Genomic DNA, 21593 nt, shown 5'->3' with positions numbered 1-21593 from the left:
ATGCTAGCCAAATTCATCGCACCAAGTAGAGATACTACTTGTGCTTCCAAATACCCTTAAACCAGTTTTGCCATGAGAGTCCACCATACCTACCTATGGATTGAGTAAGATCCTCCAAGTAAGTTGTCATCAGTGCAAGCAATAAAAATTGCTCTCTAAATATGTATGACTTATTAGTGTGGGAGAAAATAAACTTTATACGATCGTGTGATATGGAAGAAATAAAAGCGACAGACTGCATAATAAAGGTCCATATCACAAGTGGCAATATAAAGTGACGTTCTTTCACATTAAGATTTTGTGCATCCAACCATAAAAGCGCATGACAACCTCTGCTTCCCTCTACAAAGGGCCTATCTTTTACTTTTATCTCCTACCTTGCATAAGAGTCATGGTGATCTTCACCCTTCCTTTTTACATTTTATCCTTTGGCAAGCACAGTATGTTGGAAAGATCCTGGTATATATGGCTAATTGGATGTGAGTTTTCATGAACTATTATTGTTGACATTACCCTTGAGGTAAAACGTTAGGAGGCAAAACTATAAGCCCCTATCTTTCTCTGTGTCCAATTAAAACTCCATACCCATAAGTATTGCGTGAGTGTTAGCAATTGTGAAAGACTATATGATAGTTGAGTATCTGGACTTGCTGAAAAGCTCTTATATATTGACTCTTTCCTATGTTATGATAAATTGCAATTGCTCCAATGACCGAGATTATAGTTTGTTAGTTTTCAATGAAGTTTATGATTCAAACTTGAAATTGTGATTGAATTATTACCCTAGCATAAGAGATCATATGACAAGAATTATATAAGTTGCTATTCTAAGAATGATCATGATGCCCTCATGTCCATATTTTATTTTTATCGACACCTCTATCTCTAAACATGTGGACATATTTTTCAATTTCGGCTTTCGTTTGAGGACAAGCGAGGTCTAAGCTTGGGGGAGTTGATACGTCCATTTTGCATCACAGTTTTATATCGATATTTATTGCATTATGGGCTGTTATTACACATTATGTCACAATACTTATACCTATTTTCTCTTATTTTACAAGGTTTACATAAAGTGGGAGAATGCCGGCATCTGGGATTCTGGGCTGGAAAAGGAGCAAATATTAGAGACCTATTCTGCATAGCTCCAAAAGTCCTGAAACTTCACGGAAGTCAATTTCAGAATATATAAAAAATACTGAGCGCAAGAAGTTCACCAGGGGGCCCACACCCTGCCCACGAGCGTGGGGGGCGCGCCCCCTACCTCGTGGGCCCCCTGGTGGCCCTCCGATGGCCATATTCTGCTATATGAAGTCTTTCGATGAGGAAAAAAATCATAAGCCATCTTCTCGGACGAAACTCCGCCGCCACGAGGCGGAACCAATCTAGGGCTCCGGCGGAGTTGTTCTGCCGGGGAAACTTCCCTCCGGGAGGGGGAAATAATCGCCATCGTCATCACAAACGCTCCTCTCATCAGGAGAGGGGCAATCTCCATCAACATCTTCACTAGCACCATCTCCTCTCAAAACCCTAGTTCATCTCTTGTATCCAATTCTTGTCTCCAAGTCCGGGATTGGTACCTGTGGGTTGCTAGTAGTGTTAATTACTCCTTGTACTTGATGCTAGTTGGTTTAATTGGTGGAAGATCATATGTTCAGATCCTATATGCATATTAATACCCCTCTGATTATGAACATGATTATGTTTTGTGAGTAGTTACGTTTGTTCCTGAGGACATGGGAGAAGTCTTGCTATTAGTAGTCATGTGAATTGGGTATTCGTTCGATATTTTGATGAGATGTATGTTATCTCTCTTCTAGTGGTGTTATGTGAACGTCGACTACATAACACTTCACCATTATTTGGGCCTAGAGGAAGGCATTGGGAAGTAATAAGTAGATGATGGGTTGCTAGAGTGACAGAAGCTTAAACCCTAGTTTATGCGTTGCTTCGTAAGGGGCTGATTTGGATCCATATGTTTCATGCTATGGTTAGGTTTACCTTAATACTTTCATTGTAGTTGTGGATGCTTGCAATAGAGGTTAATAATAAGTGGGATGCTTGTCCAAGTAAGGACAGTACCCAAGCACCGGTCCACCCACATACCAAATTATCAAAGTATCGGACACGAATCATATGAACGTGATGAAAACTAGCTTGACGATATTCCCATGTGTCCTCGGGAGCGCTTTTCTCAATATAAGAGTTTGTCCAGGCTTGTCCTTTGCTACAAAAAGGATTGGGCCACCTTGCTGCACTTTATTTACTTTTGTTACTTGTTGCTCGTTACAAATTATCCTATCACAAAACTATCTGTTACCACTTATTTCAGTACTTGTAGAGAATACCTTGCTAGAAACCGCTTATCATTTCCTTCTACTCCTTGTTGGGTTCGACACTCTTACTTATCAAAAGGACTATGATAGATACCCTATACTTGTGGGTCATCATTGTGAAATGAAGGCAATGATCACCAAAGCAATGGAAATCAAGGCAAATGGAGACAAAAGCTCTGATACCACTTGTAGGATCAAAAGTATGTCTAGAGGGGGTGATTAGACTACTTGATCAAATAAAAATCTAGCCTTTCCCAAATTTAAGTCTTGGCAGATTTTAGCAATTTAGCGCAAGTCAAGCAATCAACCTAGACACACAAATCTAAGAGTATAGCAGCGGAATGTAAATCATTGCATATGAAGATAAAGGGAGGAGTTTGGAGGGAGCAAACGCAATGTAGACACTGAGATTTTTGGCATGGTTCCTATAGGTGGTGCTATCGTACATCCACGTTGATGGAGACTTCAACCCATGAAGGGCAACGGTTGCGCGAGTCCACGGAGGGTTCCACCCACGAAGGGTCCATGAAGAAGCAACCTTGTCTATCCCACCATGGCCATTGCCCATGAAGGACTTGCCTCACTTGGGTAGATCTTCACGAAGTAGGCGATCTGCTTGCCCTTACAAACTCGTTGGTTCAACTCCACAATCTTGACGGAGGCTCCCAAGTGACACCTAACCAATCTAGGAGACACCACTCTCCAAAAGGTAATAGATGATGTGTTGATGATGAACTCCTTACTCTTGTGCTTCAAATGATAGTCTCCCATACACTCAACTCTCTCTCATATATTTGGATTTGGTGGAAAGATGATTTGAGTGGAAAGCAACTTGGGGTAGGCTAGAGATCAAGATTCTTCTGGTTGGAATGGAATATCTTGGTATCAACATATTCTCTCTCAGAAAATGAATGATAGAAGTGCAGGCACGTTCTGATGGCTCTCTCTACAAATGGAGGAAGGGTGGAGGGGTATATATAGCCTCGACACAAAATCTAACCGTTACACACAATTTATCAAACTCGATGGGACCGAATAGTTAAACTCGGCCAGACCGATTTAGTTCAAAATGTGAACGTTAGGATTTTCGATGGGATTGACATGTCAACTCGGTGGGACCGATTTCATTAGGGTTAGGGCATAACGTAATCTCATTGAGACCGATCACATAAACTCGGAGAGATCAATTGTAATAGGCAAACAGAGGGCTGGTCAGGCAAACTTGGTGGGACTGATCGCTCATTTCGGTGAGGCCGAAACGTTATGAAAAGGAAACAGAGAGTTTGCATTGCAAAGTTGGTGGGACCGATCGCTCATCTCGGTTAGACCGAAACTTTACGAAGGGAAACAGAGAGTTTGCAATCCCATCTCGATGAAACTGAGATCCCTATCGGTGAGACCGAACTGATAAGGGTTTCTGTCTATGGCTATGTCAAATGAACTTGATGGCGCCGGATAGATCAAATCGGTGGGGCCGAGTTTGACTTTTGGTTTGGGACATATGTGGATATGATAAAGTGGTTGAGGGCTTTTGGAGCATATCACTAAGCATTTTGAGCAAGCAAGCCATTAAGCAACACCTCATCCCCTTTTAATAGTATTGACTTTTTCTATGGACTCAATGTGATCTTGGATCACTAAAATGAAAATGTAGATTCTTGAGCTTGAGCCAATATGTGTCCTTAGTATTTTGAGGGGTCCACATTCCTAGTTCATGCCATGCCAATCATTGAACTTTCTGAAATGATCATCTTGAAAGAGCATTAGTTCAATGAGCTATATGTTGTTAGGAATTATCAAAACCACCCAGGGATAGTTGCACTTTCACACCTGTGGTCCACCCATCATGGACCCTCGCTACACGCCATTGCGGAACCGACGACTCGCCGACACCCGGCCCGGGTAGGCTCTTGCGTGCGAGCTGGTGTACGACGAGCGCTGCCTAATGATGATGGCCCCGAACAGGCACGCGGTCCACCCGTCATGGACCTTCCAGCCGGATTGACCATGCACTGTCCAGGCAGATTGGACAACACAGAGCCACCCCAAGAGGCTCGCGCCGTAAGCCACTCGCCAACGAACAACCAGGAGCCTCGCTTCACCTGCGGCCCAGGGAGGCGGGTACTCCAACATCTTTTAGAGGAGTAACGGTTAGTGATTGCCTGGTAGAGTTATTGTCACAAGGCACATTATTCTTGGGTTTTATTTGTCGGGACGATTTTTTACACTGTTGGATTTTGGTTTCTAAGAAAAAATATATTTGTGTGCATCTTTTGATGAAAATTAGTCACCAGCCCTTCACTAAGTGTCGATCTCTAATAGTCTCACAACATTTGTACATGGGAGGAGTACATGGAAGGAGGCTGGTAAGTTGTAGTTTGTTAAGAACGGCAATTTGGAGCTCGGTCTTCATGGAGGCTTCTTTAAAAAAAAATCAAAATTCATACCTTTTGATTTCAAAAAAATCTGAAAAAATTGTATAAGTACACAAGGATGTGATGTGTATGCACATAAAATTTCAGAATGAAAAAACTTGAGATGTGATCTGTGCAAAAAGAACAAATTCATAGACTTTGGGGATGAGTAATATCATGTGTTAAAGAGCCACGCATTTGTCTTTTTTGCACGACCTTCATTTCAACGTACTTCGTCTTGAAAATTTACACACATGTGTGTTATGCCTCCATATATGTCTGTATTTTTTTCGGAATTTTTGAAATGTGAAAATATATTTTGTAGAATTTTGAATTTTTCAAAAACTGGCCTCTATGGAGGCGGAGCTAGAAAAGAAAATTTCACAGAAGATTGCATTATATAGTTCCATGGCTTAGGTTAACACATTTTAGAAATCCATGTCCTAGAAACACAGTAGATCAACATTTGATATGAGTCTCCTCATTTTCTGAAGAAAAAGAAAAGGAACAAAATCCATCGCGGACCGGGCCTGGCCCAATGGGAGCCCGGGCTGCAAAGCAATCCGTGAGGGTCTCGACCCAACGAGCCATGGCCTGATCCCAGTTCCGACGGGAGGTAGGGTTAGCCTCACCCCCTTTATATACGTCTAGACGCCGCCGCCCCCCTCCTCCTACAACAAATCCCAATCTCACTAAACTTGGCGAAGCGAGTGGATTCGGCATCAGGATCACATCCGCCGATGGCCGGCAACGAGGGTTTCGCCACCAAGCGCGTGCTGGGGCGGTGCACGGCCGAAGAGATTTCCTCCAATCCCGCGCAGCAGAAGTCAGCCATCGACGGGTTCGGCACGCCGGAGCGATGCGCCACCGAGCCTACGGCGTTAAACCGCGAGTATGCTCTTCTGAAAAGGAAGGCCAAGGAGGCAGATCAGGATCATGATGAAGAGCAGGAGCAGGAAAAGGAGATCAATGAGATTCTGGCCACGGCAAAACTCCCCAGACGCGCTGATGTTGTGTCTGTGGCCGCCGCCGAGCCTATGGTGGTCGACCCCTTCCTGGAGCAGGGCATCGCTAAGACAACGTTTTCTGGGCCTCAGGCTGACGCAGAGATCGAGGAGCCTGTTTCTGAGCTTCAGGCTGAGGCGGAGATTCAGGAGCCTGTTTCTGAGCCTCAGGCTGAGGCTGGGGAAAAGGATGTTTATGCTGATGAGGATGCCGATCTTTATTATCAAGATGATGCTGACTATGATGGTTATTATGATGAGGATGAGGATGACTATGAGTCTGAATATGACGATGATGATTATGAATCTGAATACGAGGATGATCATGATTATGACTGGGAGTCTGAATTTGCGAAGCACCGGCCAGTGGTCAGGGAGACGTTGTTAAACTTTCCCGAGGCCGCCAATCTGGAACCTCAAGAGCTGGATGCCGCGGTGGAGAGGGTCCTCGAGCAGTCCAAGCCCGAGTACAGGGACGTGGCCGCCCCAGGCAAGGTTCGTCTGCTGAAAAACGACATAAGGCTGATCTTGGCCGACAAGTGGGAGCCCCCCAACATCCACATCCTTCCGTCCACAATATCCCCCGCTGATATGATCAAGAGAAGCGAGGAGCTGGACAAGGAGCTGCCGCCGGGGAACGACAAGGAGGCCGATGACAGGTTTGGAGAGTTGCAGGCCAAGGTCCGCAAGGATCTGATCGAGAAGGGGTACGCCGAGGTTGACGAAGACTACTATGACAACAGTGGCAAATTTTGGGAGGAGCTGAGGGAAGAGTGGAACAAGATTGACTTCAGCCGCTTCCGCTTCGCCAGCAGCGAGGACGGGATCCTCCGTTATTCCGAAGAACTTGGGGATTTTATATGATGCTGCTGAGCCTAGCCGTTCAACATCATATCTGTCCCATCTATTCAAGCTTGTATGCAGCAAAGTTGGTTGGTTTCTTATTAGCTCGTTGTGCCCATCTGCCTTATTCACCTGTCCATGTTTATTATGTTGATACTGTGATCCATCTTATGTTGAACCTATGGTATGTGTTCGCCCGGCTCTGGTAAATTCGACGCCTATAATATAACTACTGTACAACTCTCTGCTTGCCATTTGATTTGGACCACGTTTTGGGGGAATTGGGTATGGTTTCCTAGTCGCGGCTGATGATTAATCTTGTTCTACCATCTGCATCTTAAAAATTCGTCACCATGTGTTGTTTGTGGCTCGTCCCTGTTGGCATTCAAGATTTGGGCATCTATAAAACTCATCTTCTATATCGAACGAAATTTATTATGTGATTTGACTGATTTATATAGAACCCCAACACATTGCCATTTGTGTCACGATAGAGTTGAGATGGCTGTAGGACAGTGCAGCAAGGATCGTTTTGGTGTCTGTAAGTCGCAATGCTATGATTGGGTATCATTCTTTTCTGCTGAAGTTCACTTGTTCGTTACAGAAAAATCATGAACTTGTCATAATTTATTTATTTATTGAGGGGAATGAACTTCTCATAATATGTTATGTATGAAGAGTGTCAGATACTATTTGACTTTTGCATACTGTGTCCTTGTGGTTGGAGCTTGATCCATGTGTTGTTCTCATCACTGAATAAAGTTTTGATCGATCTATAATGAAACATGCAACGACTGTTCACTGATTCTTGTAATTGCTCTGTGTACTGATGCGATTACAACATGTCAGGTCTCAGCACTTGTTGTATAATTGATGGTTGATGGTACTGTAACTGATTCACCTGCCTAATTCTTCCATATTTAACATACTTGCGCCCTTGGTGCAAAAAGCAAGAGCGAACAAAACACTCTCATTACTTCTGAAATGTTATATCATAAAATAACATCTTGAAAATTGTTCAAATCGCACAAATATATGTTCGTCTACACACATGGGTATGCTTGTGCACACAAGGGACAGCCACAACATAGGGCCTGTTCTGAAACAGGCCTAGCTTCTCCAAAACTTCCTAAATTCAGCTTCTCGCATGACTTCTCGCTTCTGGTGGCGACTTGGAAAGCGTTCGGCAACTCAGCTTCCGCTTTTGGTCGATACGTACGAGGCTGCCAGCCCATTTGACGGGATTGGCAGGCCAGGTTGGGGCCCAATACAAATTGCCAACGCATGCGAGAGGGAGTTCAAATTGCCAACGCATGCGAGAGGGAGTTCGGCAAAGAAACTTGAACCGGTACGCTGAGAATCACTTGGTGGTGGCAACTCAGCGTAATTTGCCCTCAACTCCAACTTTTTCTTTCACGGATCTGGAAAAGAGCTGCTTCCCCATCTTCTCCTTTTTTACACTAAGACAGATCGCTAGCTTCTCAATTCCAGCTTCCAGGAGCCAGAGCGTTCGCCTCAGCTTCATTTGTGAAGTTGAGGAAGCTTGGAGCTGGAGCATTGCAGAACGGCCCCATAATTGGAGAGGAATGAGAATACAGTGGGAACAACCTAGAAGAAAGAACATGTTCAAACCTTTAGTCAAGATGTAAGTATCAGGAATAAGAATATAACAAAGTTAGGAGAAGATGAGAAGTGAAATTAGCAAGGTGAGCTAGCTTTTCTATACTTGTTTTTATAGGAGAATTAGAAAAGATCATAACAACCTTAACAAAGTATTGAAACATTCCATATGATGAATGCGCCTTCGGCTGCTGGTTCATCAAACTCACCAGCTTCTGCATGGTCCTCCACCTCGGCGGCTAGCAGGCATGCAAACGCGGAGGCCGTCATGGATCGGTGGTTCAGCCGGTGCCGTGTGAACCTGTTCGCCACCTAATTCCATGTGTCTCAATTATGTTTAGCACCAATGTACAATGATTTGTTTGGATGAACTCTGTTACTCAACCGAATTTCAGAATATATCGGGCAATCTAGAAAAAAAAAGTACTCCTATAGCATAAGTATCAGTCTGTTGGATAAAATGAATTTGAAATTTCCAATTCATGGAGCAATTATATTTTCTTGTACCATCTCGTGATTGTTTTGTTACCCAAGAAACTCCAGAGTTCCATACTCAAATTGTGATTGTAGTTGTTCCATACTCTATATTGTGATTGTTGTTGCATTTGGTAACTTGATTTTACATTAGAGGATTATCAAATTTCTTGCCGCCAATTTTTCTTCTTTTGTGTTTTGGTTGTAGCACCTCACCCAGTGTGCTCAGGGATTTATGTAGATTACAGCTGCTTGCTGCACGACAACTGAAGTTTATTATCTCCCTGCTGCCTTGCAGAAACTGGTGTGAGTGTACCTCGATAATGACAGAGAGACTGGGACAGACGCAGCGAACTTTTCAAGAATTGGTTCCCTTCAATAATCGGTTTCGCTTGTTGACATATTCTTCTGGCCGTTAGTATGCTGTATGTACTGATGACCTCATATCATACTGAGAAGTAATTACGGAGTTATATTTGTTAACGACCTAGTTATTGGACGAACCACTACTATAGTTCGTCCTTTTAATTGAGGATCACCTAATCTTTTGTCATAATCAGAATTAGTGTATATAACCCAGCCGTTTATTCTATACTACCGAGACATACCTATTTCATTTCATAAACCCAACTGGGATAGAATGGTTGTCTTGAAAAATAAATAAAAAGCCTCATGGTTCCTAGTGAGAACAATCCACCAAGGATTCGAGTAAAAGAAAGGAAAACTACCAAAACCGCGTATTAAACATCATGCACACCTGCTAAACATTGCAGCAGAACGGAGGTTGCAAATCATAAAAATATAAACCAACTCCTTTCCAATCTGCTCAGACAAATTGACAAATAGCCACATTCCTCTGAAGAATTTTGCTATTCCAAATTTTATTCACATTTGCTCAGATGAATACTGTGAGGTTAGTATTGCATTCCCCAAACATGGTACAAACTCCTTAGTTGTAAGTTAAATTGTTTGTACCTGTCAATCCAAACATTATATACTGTATTTCCTTTGGTGCATTACGTCCACTATTGAAGACATGCGTCTTCTTGCATTACCAAACTCTGCAAAAACATACACACAAGATCAGAAAGAATTGTCCAAGGATGCAAGGAGACATTTTGTGCTTTGGATATACACGCAATAACTGCAATATTTCTCCTTGAAAACTAAAATAAACGGACTCCTTTTGTTTCATCCTTTCTAGTACATAACCCTGAAACATGCAGCCGAAAAATTCAGATGTGGTTCCCTTTAATAACCACAAGATGCATGGCTCCTCTGCAGTATAGTAACCTCAAAATTTTCAACATGCGCGGCTCAAAATTCAGATATAGTAAGTATGCCCACAAAAAAGAACGGAATCAGCTGACAAAGGAGGGCTTCCGGCGACTGGCGCTGGGCATTGTTGACTGCGTGGCTTGCAGCAAGTGTGTCCACCACAAAGCACAGTAACATGGTGCCAAGCTATACACCCGTGCCCAAGGTTAAACCCAATCAGAATCTCTACAACCAAAAGTTGACCAATGCAAAGCAACCATCCAAACACAGCGATCAGATGAGCTTTTGCACAAATCCCACACCCGCGATGGCACTTCCGATCAAGGAGCCCTACCAGGATTCTACACTAATCATGCATACATGGAAAAACGACAACGAATTCGAATGTGTGCGATTCAAAGAGGAATGAATGCCCGATGGACCCACCATTGGGCCGCAGTTGCAGAGGCTGAGCACCACAATGGAGCGCTAGTGGTCGGTGAGCATGGGCATCCCTGCAGTGACGGCCCCATCAAAAGCTGGCACGGGCGCAAGGTTGGATCTGACGAATCGTGCGAGGATAACAGCGCCATTGCCGGTGCTCTGCATCGACTGCAGTGCTTCCCGTCTCCTGATGACCCGCATCTCCACCCCCACCTCAATGTTTGTATTCTCACTAGAGCTCACAAATCATTGCTTGGTAGAAATTTACCAACAACCTTGAGCTTCTAAAAAAAGGAAAGTAATACATGCTGGGTGGCTAGTCATATTGCCAACCAGACTTTCGCTTAAAGAGGGATGTTCGACATTGTGTCAGAACTTGAAGGCTCACTTGATACCTAATTAGTACAGCAGCAGATGACATATTAGATCCAGGAATTTATATATTCATCGGCTAATTACCAATTGGTGTGATCCCAGTGGTAGACGGAGTGGCAGACTCAAGAGTCATGAAAACAACATGTTTAAATTCATAATCAAGGCATAGATTTGCCTAAAGCTGAAAGAACAAACATAATCAAATTCTTTTTGGGAGTAAAATCATATATAAACTGAGTTGAGCTGCAAATTCTAGAACAAATAATGAAACCGATACAAAAACAGTAAATAGAAAATAAACAAGCTGAGCGAGAAGCTGTGCCTTGTTTTTGATGCCTCTTGCAGCACATGTTTGAAAGGCTTTGCTGGTTACATCTCATTTTCTTACAGGATAACACAAGCAATGAAATGTGTAGTCCTGCATGGCACCTATGAGAATGGTGAAAAGCAATAATCAGGAGAAGGCCGTAAGTCGAGTGATATATATAGGCGAAACCAACATTTTTTAGGGTAAACAGAGGAGGCTAACCGTAATTTTGGATGAGATAAATGAAGGTAAAATAAACTGTCTTCACACAAAAATTAGGGAAGTGAGCCTAGCTCAACTGGTTGGAGGAGTGGATGTACAAACCCAATACCTAGGTTCAAATCCTTCCGGAGGCGAATTTAGGTTCCGATTTATTCTTCAGGACCAGGCTTTTCTGGTACTCACACATTTATTGAGGACTAGGCTCGGTGCGTAACCGAGATTAAAAATTCTAGTACTCATACACAAAAGGCCGTATGCATCCCTAGTTGGTGCAGAGGCCGGGGAAGTGAAATTCTCCCCCCAAAAAAGATTTTTAAAGTGGATTTTGAGAAAGCGTACGATAAGGTAAAATGGCCATTTTTTCAGCAGGCATTGCGAATGAAAGGATTCGATCAGGCCTGGAGAAACCAGGTAGATGCTTTCACGCAAAAAGGGAGTGTAGGAATCAAAGTGAATGATGACATAGGTCATTATTTCCAGACACACAAGGGTCTGAGGCAGGGAGACCCGATGTCACTGATTCTGTTCAACATTGTGGTAGACATGTTTGACGATCCTAATAGGAAAAGCCAAGGAACATTCAGTAGGCGGCCTTGTCCCGCATTTAGTAGATGGAGGTGTGTCCATCTTACAGTACGCGGATGATACTATCATCTTCACGGAGCATGATTTGGCAAAAGCAAGAAACATGAAGCTTGTGTTATGCTTATTCGAACAGTTATCGGGGTTAAAGAATAACTTCCATAAAAGTGAATTGTTCTGCTTTGGAAGAGCTAGAGACGAACAAGAGGCTTACAAACAACTGTTCGGGTGCGAATTGGGGTCTTTGCCCTTTACGTATTTGGGTATACCAAATCACCATCGCAAGCTTTCCAACACAGAATGGAAGTGCATTGAGGATCGATTTGAAAAGAAACTAAGCTGTTGGAAGGGCAAGCTTATGTCATACAGAGGCCGACTAATTGTCATTAATTCAGTTCTCACGAGTATGCCTATGTTTTTCTTGTCCTTTTTCGAGGTACCAGTTGGAGTTCAGAAAAGACTAGATTTCTATCGATCGCGTTTCTTTTGGCAGAGCGATGAGTTAAAACGAAAGTACAGGCTCGCTAAATGGGACATTATTGTAGACCAAAAGACCAAGGGGGCCTCGGCATAGAGAATCTAGAGGTGAAGAATAGATGTCTTCTCAGCAAGTGGCTGTATAAGCTATCTGTATAGACCGATGCCACATGGGCCCAGATTCTGCGTAATAAGTACCTACATTCCAAAACCCTATCCTAGGTGACGGTCAGACCGACCGATTCACCATTTTGGAAGGGACTGATGAGAGTGAAATTAGTCTTCTTCAACAGGACAATTTTTTAGTTGGAAATGATACTACCACGAGATTCTGGGAGGATACATGGCTAGGGCAGACGCCCCTTGCTCTTCAATATCCTTCTCTCTATAATATTGTTCAGCGAAGAGGCGCTTACGTTGCAACAGTATTACAGTCCAACCCTCTCAATATTCAATTCAGGAGGACTTTAGCGGGGAAACCGTTGGGAAGCTTGGCTCCATCTTGTGAGAAGATTGATGGACGTTCACCTCTCTCAACAGCCAGATCAGTTACACTGGAAACTCACTAAGAATGGAGAGTTTTCGGTTAAGTCCATGTATCTAGATATTATTAACACTGGCCATATACCTCGATCGAAACATGTTTGGAAAGTCAAAGTGCCTTTAAAAATTAAAGTGTTATGTGGTTTGTCCATAAACAAGTCATTCTAACTAAGGACAATTTGGCAAAACGCAACTGGACAGGATCTAGAAGATGTAGCTTTTGTGATAAGAATGAATCCATCAAACACCTCTTTCTTGATTGCCCAATGGCAAAAATTCTATGGCGGTCTGTCCACATAGCATTTAATATTACTCTTCCGAATACTATCAACACGTTTTTTGGGACGTGGTTAGATGGAATAGATTCGGAAACGGCGAGACAGATTCGTGTAGGAGTATGTGCTTTATTATGGGCAGTTTGGAACTGCAGGAATGATATGGTTTTTAACAAAACAACAAATTTTCATTTCTTGCAGGTTATTTTCCGGGCCACTGCATTGATCTGTATGTGGTCGCTACTCACTCCGACGGATGCCAGGGAGCGTATGGTTACTGGGTCTATCCGGTGGGAGACGGTAGCACGGGCTATCTTCAACCAGTTTGGATGGTGGTCATGTAATAGGATAGGTCTTTAGTTTCCTATCTTCTATATGCCAGCCAGTTGTGGCTTTTTTCTGTTTTTGCTCTTTGTGAGCTTTGTTTACCTTTGAGACCTGAAGACTTTGTTGAACCTTTTACTCGTTTAATAATACGGCCATATGCGCCATCCGGCTGGCCGAGTCACGGCGCCTAACCGGGTTGCGCTGGGAAGCCGACCAGGGTTGTACTGGACTGAGGGGCATCGCAAGCCCTGATGTTTTTGAAAGGATCCGGGTTCCGTTGCCAACCCGAGGTCTAACCCCCCGACAGTAGTCCCCGAAGCTATGAAGGCCCACCGGCTTCAAGTGGGAGGGGGGGGGGGCTTCGCAGTTTCAGCCCCTTGAGAAGGCGGCTGGGTTGATGAAGCTTGGGGCTGCCGGGTCCGCCAACACCCACTGTGTGCCGGCTTCCAGAAGCCGGATCACGGCACCTCGGTACGGGAGGGAAACCGCAGCATCTACCGAGTCTTTGAAGGGAAAGGGGTGCGCCTACCGCCGCCCGATGCAATCACCACGTGGTGAACAGCGGTCGGAGAGGCCCTACCAGGCCACACGCGCGATGGGACGCATTAGCGGGCTAGGCCCCGCCACGCCGCACCGTCGGCCCACGCGCAGGGATTTATTGTGGCCGCCACAGATGGTTGCACTTCCCGGGGTATTCATGGGGAAAACGTGCCCACATAATGTGGGGGAGTGGGATTGTGGGCGTAGCCGATCCCATGCCTCGCTGTGGTTATAAAAGCAGAGGGAGGGGGCGATGGAAATGCTCTCGCGCACGCCCCTCATCTTGCCCTCCATCTCCTTCTTCAACTCCCAAGCTTGCCACTTGCTGGAACGCTAGGTGCCGCTCAAAACGTTCACTGACCGCCGCACCCCGCACCTTTCGACGAGCTCCGCAGATGGCGCCGCCAAAGGGCTCGTGGGAGGGGTCCGAGGTCTCCGCCGCCGATATTCAGTACCTCCGCGACACCAGGCGCCTGCCGTCAACGGCGAAGGTGGCCGCGCGCATGGTCGGAGGTGAGAGGGAGCCGCAGCCGCAAGAGGGCAAGCGCGTGGTCTTCTTCAGCCACTTCAAGCGCGGGTTTGGCCTCCCCGCGAGCACCTTCTTCCACGCCTTTCTTTCCTTCTTTGGGCTGCAGCCGCACCACTTGGGCGCGAACGCGGTGCTGCAACTCTCCGGCTTCGCCAATCTATGCGAAGGCTACCTGGGAGTGGAGCCAGACGTAGAGCTCTGGAGCCCACTCTTCTTCCTCAAGCAGCAAGGGCCAGAGGCCGGGGCCATGTCCGACTGCGGGGCCACCGTCGTCTCGATCCAACCGAACGGGTTATTCCCCAAGATTCCCCTAGAGGACTCTGCCAAGAAGTGGCAGAACTCCTACGTGCGCCATCAACTTGCCCCGGTTCATCATTGAGCAACCGCTCGCCAAGATAAACTAGGGCTATATGCCCAAGAACCCGCCGCAGGGACTGCTGAACCTATGCAGCCGGATCGCGGAGATGACGGCACGCGAGGGTCTCAAAGGGACAGATCTTGTCGCCGCCTTCAAGACCCTACCCGGATGTCGTGCCGACGGTTGACGCGGAAGCAGATCGCTAACCGGATCAACAGCATCTCGAAGGGCGGGATGGTTGTTGACTGGTAGTTCGAGAAGGCGCCCTACAGCCAAGCGAACTCGGCGTCGGCGGTGAGTCCCTAGTCCCCGTACTTTGCGATGTGCCATATTTTTCCCCGTCCTGATGCGACGAGGGACATTATGTTGTGTAACATCCCAAATTTTCAATTTGGAATGTTATACATTAGATCATCAATGCATATCATATTTTATTCGCATTTTGGTTGATCCTAGAAATTCTATGCAACTCAATGACCAACAGAGAGAGTTGGGGATTTCGTTATTTTCATATTTGAGTCTTCTCAAATTTTGAGAATAGGATCATTTGATTTTATTTATTTTATCATCAATTATTTCTATTACAAAAATATGAGAGGGAATAAAATGATTTGCCCAAAATAAAGAAATATTGAGGATTTAATAATAAAATCAAATATGATTTTATTCCGGAGTTTTTCGGTGTTTTATTTGAATTTAGGAAAAAATGCGTTTTTCAAAATTGCATTTAGGTCCCAAATAAATGTTCACTTTGTCGGGCTTGATTTTAGAAGCCCGTGAAAATTTATTTCGGAATTTTTGGAGTCCGTTTAGTATTTCTTTTTATTTTTCTTCCGAGCGGAATAATTTAAAAAAAATGAACCGACCTACGGGCTGTGTCCGGATAGGACTCCGGCCCGAGATGGCTTTATAAGCCGGCCACCCGGGAACCCTAGCCCCAGCCGCCCGACCCCGCCGCCGCCGCCCCGCCGCCTCGTTTTCCGTGCCGTTAACGATCGGTTTTCGTCGGTTTTCGCCGGTTTATTAGATTCAGTTTTTTAAATAGATCGGTTTTCCGGTTTTTTTTAGCGAGTGTTCGTCGTTTTCCTTTTTCTCGGATTAAATCCGCGATTTTTCTGATCGCGATTCCTGATCCGACTTTCGTTTTAGTATAACTTTTCGCTCGTTTATCGGAATCAGGCGATTCAAGCGCCTAGAGTTTCGTCTCGAAACCCTCTATCCGTTTAACCAACTTAAACAAGATTTTGCTACTGTAAAATTTGCCCTAGATCCAGATTACTAGAACATAGTTTTTTTCTTTCGCCGTTTGACTTTCGTTGCTTCCTTCGATTTGATTCTTTTTGCCAACCAGAGTTCTTAAGTTGAACCTTCTGGTTAGATCTCTTATTTGAGTTTTATCCGTGCATTAGATGAGTACTTATTGTATGCTTGTTTGTTTGCGATAGAGTATCCGGAGTGCGCCGCCTGTTACTTCGAATCGTTAGGTTTCCCGGATCATCAGCAAGGCAAGTAACACTTTGATCATACCTTTTCTACTACCCAGTTTTATTGCATTAGATCAAACCTCACACATTGCATGATTATGATCTAATTAAATTGTGGGATGGGAAGTAGATGAGGTAGTACCTATTACCAGTTTATTTTTCAAACCTTTGGGAGTTACTTCTACGTTTGCTTATCATGCCATGCTATGCTAGTAGACGTGGATTGGGTGAGTGAAATCCATGACAGATGTGAGATTGTTAATTAATGGTTTATCTAAGGTGGCAACTTAAACACACATCTGGCTAGATTGAGGCACCTGGGTATTCCAGGACTTGCCTGTTTTCTTTTGGACCGCCACCCAGGCTCAAAGGGATCATGAGACTATTCATACTAGAAACTTCCGTGTGCAGCCACAAGCTATTATGGGCTCTAGCATAGTTGATTAAGTTGTGCGAACTCTTACAGTGGTAGACTAGCAGATGTAGAGGATGTAGGTGGTACGGTCTACCCGATCGTAAGGTGCTAGCGCTTCTGAAAGACTATGTCTCGGTCATCCGTCTTCTCAAACACCATGTAGTGCGAGAAACAAACGGAGGCGATCGAGTCTTGTGGGGAAAAGTGCGCAAACCTCTGCAGAGTGTAATAAACTAATCATGGTTAGCCGTGTCCCCGGTTATGGACATCTTGAGTATCTAGTACCTGGATTTTCATGTGAATCTCAACATGTTACTCTAAATAATTTTGTTGGGTTATGTTTAATGATGATGCTTAATTGGGATTGAGAATGCTGTCAACCATTCTCAATGTTTAACAACCACCATGATAGTAATTAAATTTATTCCTTTGGAGTAGGGAAAAATTGGCTTTACGCAAAACTGTAACCATAGAGCTTTCCACCAGCCAAATATGCATATAGTATAGCTGTTTCATTCCATTACTCTCTATGTGTTACATTGCCAGCATATTCCATGTGCTGACCCATTTCGGGCTGCAATGTTAATGTTGCAGACTTTTCAGACAACGATTAAGGAGTTTTTAGGTCGTGGTTCTATACTCAATGATGCCGTTGGAGTTGATGGACTCACTTATCTTCCAAGCCTTCCGCTGTTATAGTTATTAGATGGCCTTAAGCCATATTTATTGTAATAAGTTCTCTTTTGAGACACTCGATGTAATAAGTCTGTGATTGCTACTCTGCTATAAATCCTCCGAGTACTGTGTGGTGTCAGCATTACTGATCCAGGGATGACACCAGAGCACAGAGATCAGACTGTTTGAGGTCTGGTCGCTACAGAGATGGTATCAGAGCGCACGCTGACTGTAGGACACGACCACTAAGCTAAAAGCCCTAGATCACTATTCACTCTCTTCTCTTCTGACTTCTCATCTTTTCTACTCTTTAGGATGGCGGATGCAAGGAACAAGTTCACACAACCAGATGAAGATACACCCTTTGGACGACACTTGAAGGAAGTCACTAGATACCTGAACATAGGAGTACCAAGCTTCACGGGAACCTACAACGCCACTTTACCTGAAGAAGAGCGCTGGATGATTCAAGTTCAAGTTCCAGGAAGGACGTTCATGCCAGTCACTGAGCCCATAGAGTTTTCATTTGATGCACCAACTTGGAGTCTGGGAATGAGCATGGCAGCTCACATCGCCATGGGACGCATTGGAGAAGTCTACCGCAAGGATCTCAAGGATACTATCTACCAGATTTGTGGGCGCCGAGATGAGCACTGGGAGATGATCAGCACCAGGAAGGATAGATCAATCGCAGCTTTTATCCAGGAATTAAACCAGCACATTCGACGCCAGGAGAACCAGATGTGTGCCGACATGATAGATCTGAAGAAGGCTAAGACTAGAATCAAGGAACTGGAGGAAGAACTCAAGGCTACACGTGAAGATTATGAAGAGGAAATTGAAGTATTGGTGGATAAGAATGACGACCTGATCAAGAAGATTGGAATATTTATGGGAGGCCCGACACCAGTAGATGAAGGCGAAGAACCCAAGGAGATTAGCCCGGAAGACTACATCATCATCGACGGCACCGACTCGGAACCAGACAGTAGCGATGATGACTATGTTGATGAAGCTGGAGCAGATATCATGGAGTCAACGACTGAAGAATATTTCTAGTAGACCACCTCATCAGTAGTAGTAGTCCACCATGTAAATATAGTAGTCGGAGCACTTTTGCGATAGATAGATCGATTGTATGCCCTTGTTTGATTGATTGAAGTGAATTGTTTGCTTTTGCCTCATGTGCATATGGGTAGTGTTTTCTCTTTAGACCCCCTCTATTATTATATCTCATCTTTTCTAAACCCACAGATGCCTCCGAGACGTGACCCCGGGTTTGCTTTCCCACTGGAGCTCACCCAGTTGATCCAGCAGCAGAACACATTGATGCAGTTGCTAGTCCAGAATCAAAATCAGGGGAACAACAACAACCCACCACCACCACCACCACCACCTGTTGACCACTTAGCCCATTTTCTTAGGTTGAATCCGCCGGTGTTTTCTAGTAGCACCGAGCCGATAGTAGCAGATGATTGGCTCCACAAGACAGCTAGGGAGTTGACCACAGCAGGATGCACAGATGCAGAGAAGGTGAAGTTTGCCGCACATCAGCTAGAAGGACCCACAACATCATGGTGGGAGAATTTCACAGCCACCTTCCCAGTCGACACAGTCACATGGGACCAGTTTCAGCAGGCTTTCCGTACTGCCCATGTTTCATCAGGAGCTATGGCCATGAAGAAGCGTGAGTTTTGTAACTTGCGCCAAAGAGGACGGACAGTTGGCCAGTATGTGGAGGAATTTAGTAAGTTAGCACGTTATGCCCCAGATGACGTCGCTACGGATGCAGCTAAGCAAGAGAAGTTTCTGGAAGGACTGAATGATGAATTGAGCATGCAATTGATGGTAGCCACCTTCAACAACTACCAGGAGTTGGTAGATCGTGCTCTTATATTGAAGGGGATCAGCAGCAAATTGAAAATCACAAGAGGAAATATGGACAAGGAAAGTACAATTCAGGAGCTCAGCAGAAGCCACGTTTTACCCCTAGACCGGGAGGACATTTTCAGCATACCCATGGAGGAGGTAGCTCGCACAATCACAATGGCACCAAAAATGGTAATGGCAATGGAGGAAGCAACGGCCAGAACCGCACCAACCCCTCAACCCCAGCCAAGAAGGACTTGAGCCAAGTCACTTGCTATAAGTGTTCGAAGACCGGACATTGTGCCAATGAATGTCCTGAAGGCCAAAATGGCAATGGAAGTTCTGGGAAGAAGCCGAACCCTTTCAACAGGGGACAGGTGAACCACGTTAGCGTGGAGGAGGTTGAAGCTCAGCCCGATGCAGTAATAGGTAAGTTTTTGGTTAAGTCATTTACTGCACTCGTTCTTTTTGATACTGGTGCATCGCATTCATACATCTCAAGGGGAATTGTGGATAAGTATAACCTACCAACCCGAGCCCTTAGGTCACCCATGTTAGTAACCTCGCCCGGAGCAGAGTATGTGGCTAGTCTATGGTGTGATCAGTTACCATTAAGGATTGGTAACTATGTTTTTCCCTCAGACCTAATAGTATTGGAATCCCAAGGATTGGATGTGATATTAGGCATGGATTGGTTATCAAAGTATGAAGGGAATATTGAATGTGCTAGTAAGTCAATTTTGCTTACCACCCCAGAAGAGAGAAGGATCAAGTATGTATCTCGACATGTGCCAAAGAGGACTCAAGTAAATTGCTTAACAGGAGTTGTGCAGGAGGAAGTACCAGTAGTGAAGGATTTCCCCGAAGTATTTCGAGAAGAGTTGCCAGGCATGCCACCGGATAGAGATATTGAGTTTTTGATTGAGCTATTGCCAGGCACAGGGCCAATATCAAAGAGACCATATAGGATGCCTGCAAAGGATTTGGTGGAAATTAAGAAGCAAATTAAGGAGTTACTGGATAAAGGTTATATTCGCCCAAGTTCTTCACCTTGGGGATTGCCAGTACTTCTAGTGGAGAAGAAGGATGGATCGTTAAGGATGGTTGTCGATTATCGAGGATTGAATGAAGTAACCATCAAGAACAAGTACCCACTACCGATGATCAATGATCTGTTTGATCGATTACAAGGAGCTAAGGTATTTTCCAAGATCGATCTGTGATCAGGATACCACCAGTTGAAGATTCAGGAACATGATATACCCAAGACGACTTTTACCACCAGGTATGGGCTGTACGAGTATACCGTTATGTCATTTGGTCTGACTAACGCACCTGCATGTTTTATGAACATGATGAACAAGGTGTTTATGGAGTTCTTGGATAAGTTCGTCGTAGTGTTCATTGATGATATCCTGGTTTACTCAAAGAATGAAGAGGAGCATAAGGAACATTTGCGTTTGGTTCTTGGAAAGCTCATGGAACATCAACTATATGCCAAGTTTAGCAAATGTGAGTTTTGGTTGAAGGAAGTTGGATTTCTCGGACACGTTATATCTGGAGAAGGTATAGCGGTAGATCCCACTAAAGTTGATACCGTGACCGAGTGGGAAGCACCAACCACCATGGGAGAGATTTGGAGTTTTCTTGGACTCGCAGGATACTACCGGAGGTTTACTGAGAATTTCTCAAAGATTGCGAAGCCTATGACGGAGTTGTTGAAGAAGGATACCAAGTTCATATGGACAGAGGAATGTGAGGCTAGTTTTCAGGAGTTGAAGAAACGTTTGGTTACTTCACCAGTATTGATTCTACCAGACCAGACCAAGGATTATGAGGTGTATTGCGACGCTTCACGCCGAGGACTTGGAGCAGTGCTTATGCAGGAAGGGAGAGTTGTTTCATATGCCTCAAGACAAATGAAGCCCCATGAGTTGAATTATGCTACGCATGACTTGGAGTTAACAGCCGTAGTGCATGCTTTGAAAACATGGAGACATTTTCTCATTGGTAATCATTGTGAGGTGTACACGGATCATAAAAGTTTGAAGTACATTTTCACCCAGAAGGAATTGAATCTCAGACAAAGGAGATGGTTGTAGCTTATCAAAGATTATGATATGAAATTGCATTATCACCCCGGAAAGGCTAATGTAGTAGCTGACGCATTAAGCCGTAAGAGCCATGTTAACCGCGGTAGGATTTTCTTCTCCATATTCACAT

General features: G+C 44.5%; 1 long non-coding RNA gene across 2 annotated transcripts; it reads right to left on the bottom strand.

Annotated features, from left to right (window-relative positions):
- Positions 1-8013: 8013 nt before the first annotated feature.
- Positions 8014-10786, bottom strand: LOC119318936. 2 transcript variants are annotated; one of them, XR_005154284.1, is made up of 4 exons: positions 10396-10786; positions 9667-9752; positions 8361-8529; positions 8014-8205 (listed from the first exon to the last, which is right to left on the bottom strand). It is a non-coding gene; the product is annotated as an uncharacterized LOC119318936 (long non-coding RNA). The 2 variants fall into 2 exon arrangements; XR_005154285.1 differs by having other exon boundaries at positions 8427-8529.
- Positions 10787-21593: the final 10807 nt, after the last annotated feature.

This window comes from Triticum dicoccoides, chromosome 6A (genome assembly GCF_002162155.2).
Source record: "Triticum dicoccoides isolate Atlit2015 ecotype Zavitan chromosome 6A, WEW_v2.0, whole genome shotgun sequence".
Classification (NCBI taxonomy): Eukaryota; Viridiplantae; Streptophyta; class Magnoliopsida; order Poales; family Poaceae; genus Triticum; species Triticum dicoccoides.
Note: the sequence above shows the minus strand (reverse complement) of the source record. Positions and strands in the feature narration are given on the sequence as shown.